Below are 8,562 nucleotides of genomic sequence, written 5' to 3'. Positions count from 1 at the left end.
GTATTTCTGTGCCACGAAGTAATCAAGAGGCGAGTGCCTAATGCAGACGAAATCGAGTGCATCGAGACTTAGAACGACAGAAAGCTGAGCTAGTTCGTAAGGATTCAATATGCAAAACAGAGGTGAGGCGTGCAGACAGGACACAAGAGTAGAGAAGTGGGCGGCGCTCGTGTTGTTTGCTTGTAAATACTCTACTCTTGTGTCCTGTCTGCACGCCTCACCTCCGTTTTGCATAACGAGTGCATCAACCCACATATTAATAGCGTAGGCGTTTTATTAACTGTGCAATATTTTCAACACTTTCTTGCATGCCATTTCATGTGGAATATCTTTTCTGGTCACAAATTTGTGCAGCGAATCTATTTGCATGATCGACTCCGGGCCTGTGGGACCGTTCACTTGCACTTGACGCTGAGTCTTTTACATGTATCCATAAACTGCAGATATAGCACATCAGATCCCTGCGAGCATATTCAAAATTCAATTATTTTCGACAACAGGCACATATGCAATACTGTCATAATCCCGAATACCACTAAGCAGCTGGGACACATTTTTGTTGACCATACCGCAGGTAAAATAAGTACATCATGTGGACAGCTCATTTTCCTTAAGTCAGTGTGTACAAGGGTTATGCAAAACTAATTTTTTTCTCGCGCACCGATTATTTCGCTGTATAAGCAAAAGAACCCACCACGTTAGTGTAACGTATCTTGTGCATCACACTAATATGTGCTCTCATTTACCAAGTGAGATGAGTTACTTTTATGGCTCATTCAGTCATATCGCGCTGCAAGCTGCATTCATCAATATTCAATTGGATTTTGCAAATGTTTAATGAAACATGTTTCCCTTTTATGCAGATATGCAATGGCAAGCCCTTCCATGTGTTCCAAAAGTAAAATTTAAGCTCTAAATTAAAGAAGATATTTCTAGTCAGAAACAAGCAAGTATCAGAAACAAGCAGAGTATCAGAAGCCCGAGGTACAAAAATTATGACAAGTGTCGAATGATTTTAAGGCAAGAGTCATATTTGAAAATGCAAGACTCTTTAGTGGAGGTCAAGCAAGTCAATATAGGTAGAATACTCTGCAAAATTATGCGAGTGAGGGGATGTCAAACAATGGGTCAAGAAACACATTGTTTTTCTGCAAAACAAAAGCTGATTGCCATTACATAAGTCACTTTAGCATCATGATAAATTCAGAAATAAACCAAAAAACAAGACACGCAAAAATAAAAAAATCCATTTAATGATATTCTCTCCACACCGGGATAAATAAAAACAAACACATCACATCTAATGTGGACACATCAGACGCCTTAAGAAGAACTAAAAGAAAAATTCAGTTTTCAGCTATAGCCTTGCACTGATAGTGATATTTACCACTGCATTTAGAAAGTGAAAGCATTCATGCAGGCAAGGATGATTCTTTATATTTTTGGCTACCACTTCAAATGCCTCCACCAAGTGTTACAATGCTGCACGCAGCCATACTAAGGATCTCGCAGCAACACCTGCAGGTAAAAAGCAGAAGCAGTCACAGTGCTGGTGTGTTCTGGACACTATGTTTGAAAACTTTTAGGCAAGAAGAGTGCAAGAAGCAGACATAACAACTGCATTTATTTCCATAATTCCCCATTTAAATGGCCCTTTCTTTTTGCTTAGACAATGCCTACGCCTAGCCACAGCAGCTCCCTCATACAGACTCTGCAAGCCAAGAGGCCGTGGAGACAAATGCAGGTAAGAGGCGATAAGCAATAGCACTGGTATCGACATTCATCTAATTTCTTTTTATTTCGTTTAGGCAGCCAGCACACCTCGAACAGCCACCTTGACTGCGGGTGTGTTAGTAGATTCATGTTGTACATATGCTCATAATAAACTTCAGTAAACTTGAACTTCATAATAAACTTGAAGGCAAATGGGACATTGATGCATTGTATTTTTGAACATTTATTGTACACATACAATATATGTTATACTTTGCAGTGCTACAGAGCGTATTTTGAAGCTTCCCCCTATATTTTGCACCTTTAATTACGTATGTGTTGTGTGGCCCTCAATGCAGTTCATGTTGTAGCAGCTGCTTTGTCTGTGTATCGCACATTGGCTTAAGCTCGTGATATCCACATACTTCTCTCACATATACAAAATAAAGTTCTATGTAGTCCTCAGTGTTACAACAAAAAATGAAAGTAAACAATTCGATCATGTAATTGTGTTTATTACAGTGATTCCTACGACAGTTACTGCAAGTTGACAACTTGAACTGGTCAATCGGTCCATAGCCTCCTCTATTTTTCAAAAATAAAGGAGGCTATGATCCGTCATGGCAAGGAATTGTATGTATACATAAAAAAAGGGGGTATGTGTGTGTTTGCAGTGGGGGTATAGGATTAGGGCGGTACGAAAAAATGTACCAACACCGTCCTCTAGACCCATTCCGTTAAGGTACCGTAACAAAGCGTATTATGCACAAAGTTCATACAACCAACTTTGATATTACTACAGACGCCAGGCGACGCGAGCTACATTTGTCATGATGCATTCGCGACTGCACCGGATGCCCTCCACATTATTCTCGTTAATCGTGCTCACTGCGCTGAGGCAAAAGAAAGATCATGGGCGCAGGTGCCTTTAAAGTATCTCGACCTTGCGAGGCACGGCTGCGAATGCCAGGGGAGCTGTCCGTGCAAACACTCCCTGTCACATGCCTGCCTCGGCGGCCCCAACCTACGTACCGTTCTGCTTCGAGCTTTGATTCCCCTACTGTCCCTCGGGTGCCCTGGAGTTCCTGCGCCGCCTGCTCTACTATCATCTCAGGTGCTCTCCTGAGACTTCCGTTTGTCGGTTACATGTGCCCTACAGCTGGATCATTACTTATACTAATAAGAAACCCGATCTATCGTCACGACGATAGATCGCGAAAGCGGCTTTTGCAACATACCGCGCCCGTGCGAATAGCATTACGGAACGCCAACGAGGAATCTGACCACAGCTTCGAGCTCGTAACGTCGTCGAGTGACACTCCTGCAACAGGCGTGACCGCTGAAAACCGTATACCGCCGGAAACTTGAACAGGACCATCCCTCGGTTGCATAACTGCCAGCTGTACGGCCAACATGGACCACACCCACACCATCCCGCAACATAGAATAAAGAACCGACTTGTAAAGCCCAAACACACGGCTGCACGCACACATCACAACACTACAAACGAGACGCCATGCTGCGACGCTGCTACTGTTGCCGGATTAAAACTGACTACTGTCACCAAGTCTAGCAATCGTCTCAGGAGCTGGCAACCTCAGCCTGTAGCAACATGGCGGCACTCCTGCGGTTCCCGATTTTAATGCATGGGCCCTATGGGTAGCTTGTCCTCTAGAGCCAGTATAGTAACTCTATGGCTAGTCGACTCCATTGAGCTCCAGCTGCCCAGCTTCTCCAGTCGCGTCAGGTCCAGCAACACATGCAAATTCACAAATGGCTTCGAGCGTCGTCTCTCGCATCATATTTGTAACCGGCAACAAAGACAAGCTGCGAGAAGTAGTGACGATATTGGGCAAGGTACCTGGTTTCGAAGTAAGTGGACTTTCCCGCCGGCAGATGCACGTGCCGGCACTGCTCAGGCAGTCGTCGATGGGCATCGGGCGAAGCGCGAATTCCCGACTTGCGTGTAAACAATTCGAACTTACCGCGGGAAAGAGAAACCCGCACATTCCAGCTAGCATTACAAATTGAGATAAAATTCTGGAAGGTAGCAAAAACGAGGCGCGCAGCGTTATCAGCAATCGTTGTTGCTTTGCCTAAAGCATGCGCCGTTTTTCAATCGCGTACTGACTGGTGCCTAATTCGGCAGAGACCCAACAAGTCAGTCACTTGAATGTCGTTGATATATGATGGCCGACACGTTAAAATGTTATGTAAGTAAGGTGACGAAAATGTGGACGGTTAAAGACGCTTGGAATCGTTTTACAGTTAAGCAATAACCTAATGTTTGTTTGCGAACTGCAGAGGCGCTGCTGTCGGTACCGATAGACTCTTGGTAGGCAGGTTGTTTGAGCAGACGCCAAATTTCCATAGACAAAGGTAAACCCTTTGGGGTGTATATCTGTCACACAAAAATAATTGTCGTCTGCCTTGCTTGCCTTTCCTTTCTTGAAAACGCCGCGCCCGCTACTTTCCTGTCGGAAATCCTATGTCATGCTGATTACGCGCACGCCGTTCGTGACTTGGAAGCACGACTTACTGAACTCTAGACCTGCACAGGTCTCCCTGCTCCAGCACGCCTGGTCTAGTTCACCCCTTTTGCAGCTAGGGAAAGAACATACGAGCAGAGTGGCGCTAGTCATAACCTGTTCGCTGTCGTCTGCTTCTGCGATCTGTTCCAGCACTCGCGCCGCTATTTCGGCAGCCACGAAGCGTTTACGTTGTTTGTAAATGCACCAAATTCAAGAAATTAGAAATAAAACAAAGTTTACGAAAGAGTGCTCCGCATTTCAATGACGACATAGGGTAGAAAGAGCAGCGCAAGAAAGGAAAACAACGAGTACAGCAGGCAGACGGGGACATTGTCCTTTCGTTGCCTTCGTAGAAGAGAGAAAAATCTGATTACAAGAAAATTCATACAATAAAATGTGGTACAATGGAGTAATAATCAAATAGAATAATAATGAACTTCATATATTTAATATGAACGAGAAAATTTGAAAGAATGGCGCAGACGATATGTTACACAGGCAACGCGCAGACTGCGAGAATCTGCAGACGCCGCAGAAGGCATGTAGCTTCAGACCTAACTGCATGCAGCTTTCTTGAGTTAATTACAGATAAGATATCGTAACGATCACATTATGGTATACTGCTGTGTGCCATTATGTAAGTCAGAACAAAGCAAAGGATCTGGCATCAGTTTTCACGAATTTCCTGCCACGGACGTACGCACAATATGGAACAAGGCAGTCGGCAGGATAGGTGTCTTCTTTCCTTTTTTCCGTACTATTTCATATGCAAAGAAATTGAAGGCTTGCAACAAGTGACCCAATGCTTTAAAACGCTACTGCTTTGCGTGACGCAAACTTATGTCGCTATACGGAAGATTAAAACTCTTTCTGCATTGCTAAAGTGGATTTTCCGAACGGCACGGCGGCTACATAAAGGCTGTGGAGAGGATACGTGTAATTGAAGATATATATGCAATTCGCTTATTAATAAGCGGGAAGGTACTAAAATAAATATTATTTCGCCCTTTAACGTGGCGGCAGTTTCCTCTTCTAAATTAACGCGGAAAAGCGAGCTTTATAAATCGGAGAAGGAAACTCACATTTGCGAACTCTGTGAACATGTGCGACTGAGGGATTGGTTTTTTTGTTACTGCGCGTGAAATAATAAAAAAGAGTGCTTATGAACATATGTTACAAAGCCGCAAACTATATTCGCCGACTTTTTCCAGGTTCAGGCAGTCAAGTTTGGGAACCGAGTGACCGTTCAAAGGTGTGCAGCCTGCACTTTACGTCTGACCACTACAAACCGGGCTTGAAGAGGAAAATCTTAAAACCTGGAGCAGTGCCATCCGTGTTTCCCCCTCCTCCTTCTCGTCATGCTCCAGCCTTGCTGAAAAAGCACTGTGCGCTAAAGCGGGCGCAGGTGCAAACCGTGCAGACTGCAATCCATGAAGACAAAAGGTCAGTGAGAATTATTAGTTTTCCAAAGAACAAATTTATTATTGCTTGCATTACTCATTTCTTCATTTGGGTCGAACATATGCATATAAATCAAATATTTTTTTTATTATTATTCGCAGGAGAAAGTCTAGCGCACCGCCATCACCAGACGACGTAGCATCAGTGGCGTCTGTTTCACAAACGTCCCAAGATTTGCTGAATACACATGCTCTACCAGATCAGCTGAATTCACCTTCCTCGCCACACGATGCCGATGTCGAAAGCATTGCATCTCTAGCACACGTGGAAGACAGTCCCCCCAAAACAATGGGGCGCTCGATGACGTGTCAAACGAAGACAACAGGCAAGAAGATGCGTTCACTAGCAAAAAGTGCTACCAAGACGTTGCGCAGGAAATGTCAGAAATTGGAAAGAAAAAAATAATAATTTGAAGTCACAGCTTGCGCATTTGAAAAAGAATTTTCCAAGGTCAATGCACTCGCCGAAGCTGCTGGCGCGATCACGCTACGGGTATACATCAACGTCTGGGTTCGTATATACTGGAAAATCCTTAAAATCACGCGCTATTTACTTACGCAAATTTCGCGATTGAAAAATGCCGCGAAATCTAAGGGCAGACGAAAATTTCGGCAAGAAATAAGGACGCTATGTTGGAAACTAAAAATTATATTGCAGACTAGATCTGATGGCTGCAGGCGCGCCGAAGTATTAGTCCAATGAGAACTTACGCATGAAGAGCATGTGTTATCGAATTTAAGTCACACGTACAAGTCTGAACAGAGTGGACTGTTTCGGAGATGCAAAAATGGTTAAAAAGAAACGACAAGGAATTCTCGCGGTCCACTGTGCCGTATGTAGCAAACCTGAAGTTTCGCTTACTTTGTAAGTGCGAAGGTTTAGTAGCCGTGAACATGTCGCAGGTCCCCAATTCATGAACAGATGGGGGCGCGAAATGAGGTTTTACAGTAAGTGACTTTATTTGTTCTTGAACGTTTTACACGCTTTTGACTAATACTTCATTTATTTTAGGAAAAGCTGGACGAGAACAATCAGAAAGCTATATTTTTAGGCCGTGTCTGCTGTGCCCGGGGCACAGCAGACGAAAGGTGCCCGAAATGTCTACGTTCACCCATGACGTCACGTCCGCTATAACTCATGATGTCACATCCGCTTATTTCTATGGCGTCTGTCTTACGGAGCCGGCTGCGCTGCGAAGCGGTTCGTATTCAGTGCCCACTTAGAGCGTGAGTAATTCATCTTTCCACGCTATATGCGTGTAATAAAGGATTGGGGCTGTGAGCTGTTTGATGCGTTACCATTAGGTACCTTGTGAGCATATTTTGCCTCATAGCCGCGTCAAATTGCCACCGGCATGTGGAATGGGCCGTGGCATCTCATATGGAGCTGCTCATGTGAGTGGTATTGCCTCCATCAGGATCGTCAGTGCGTGCACAGAACCATTCAGTAGTCTGATGCAGGGGAGGGTGCGCGTAAGAACGAGGACGTAAGAAAACACTGGCATGACGAGCTGTTCCGTCAGATCGCGTTACATCGCGCTTTTTTTCTAAGACCATCTCGCTCGAGCGAGAGGATCTTAGAACAGCGTTACTACTGCTTTTTTACAGCTTTGCTGCGGCTCATTTAATCATCACCTGCATTCTTTTAATAATACAAATGGTATCGCTGCGCGGAAGAGCGTCTCTTGAAGTTTCCAAACAAGAGCCAATGCCCCCGTGCCTGCTGCATACACGCTTACCTTTCCTAACGCAGCTACGACGCTGCACTAGCTCTGCTACTGCGTGATACAGGGTCACTGTGATAATAAAATTAAAAAAGAACAAACGAAATTAATGCAAAAAATGTCAAACGCTGCCAAGCGTGGTAAACGGACCTGCCTCGCTAGATGAGTTGAAGAAATCGGCGTCCTGAAGTCAGCTTCGCCGCAGTAGACTAGTGTTACGCGGTGAAGCATGTCAGAACTGACGAGTGACCGCTTTCACCGACATATATAATATGTGTTGCTTAATAGTGTACGCGTGCACCTGCCGTCTCCTATTACATTACGCGCGCCGAGGCGCCTAAGTGTACTGGCCGGCCTTCAGCGCTATTTCGGACGTGGCTGTGATGCTTTGAACCGTTGGTTTGTCGACCTCGTAAGCCAGTTAATGTTTACACGGCCATTTTTTTCTGAACTGTTGATTTCTTCCATCTTTGTTGTGTGTGAAAAGGTGACAGATACACAATATGGGGAGAACGCATGCACTTTCATATTTTCTCGCGCTCAAAAAAAGCCGGAGGAATAAGGTTTCTTCACTGTGCCATAGAAACTATATGTTTGCTCTCAAAGGTAATTCTGATTCATTGGATATGTTCCTGTGCTGTGTTTATTTTCTTGAGTGTGCTTTAGTTTTTGCACGTTAATGTTTCAAACTCGTTTTTATTTTCACAGACTGAACATCCCACGTCTTGGTTTGACTTCCTGGTACAGGATACTTGCACTTAGCATGGAGTGATGAAGCAGAGCAGTGTACTTTTATTAAATGTGCAGATTTTAGCAGTATAACAGCCGTTCATTAAAAAAACATGTGTGCTGAAAATAAAGTGTACTTACCCACATTCCTCGTTGTCTATTTATTTATTTGTTAACACTGTCAACCCTCATAGAGGGTCATAACAGAGAGGACAATACAATTACATAAATCAAATATGGACATTGTCAATGTACGTAAAGTTGCTTAACACTTGTCAATTCACAGTGAATAAGATGTTCACTTGAATGCTGTTCAGCACACTTCTGACATTTATCAAATACGTACACTGAATATCAAGTAGCACATATCACTTGGCACTTCAAAACTAAATCGAAAACTCCCA

At 44.0% G+C, this 8,562-nt stretch overlaps 1 long non-coding RNA gene across 1 annotated transcript; it reads left to right on the top strand.

Moving 5' to 3' along the window:
- The first annotated feature begins 6,878 nt into the window (after positions 1–6,878).
- LOC142567650 (uncharacterized) lies at positions 6,879–8,304 on the top strand. Its single transcript, XR_012825196.1, has 2 exons — positions 6,879–6,932; positions 8,138–8,304. It is a non-coding gene; the product is annotated as an uncharacterized LOC142567650 (long non-coding RNA).
- The last annotated feature ends 258 nt before the right edge of the window (positions 8,305–8,562 follow it).

This window comes from Dermacentor variabilis, unplaced genomic scaffold, assembly GCF_050947875.1.
Source record: "Dermacentor variabilis isolate Ectoservices unplaced genomic scaffold, ASM5094787v1 scaffold_134, whole genome shotgun sequence".
NCBI lineage: Eukaryota > Metazoa > Arthropoda > Arachnida > Ixodida > Ixodidae > Dermacentor > Dermacentor variabilis.
The sequence above is the reverse complement of the archived record's forward strand: the minus strand, read 5'-3'. Positions and strand labels throughout refer to the sequence as shown.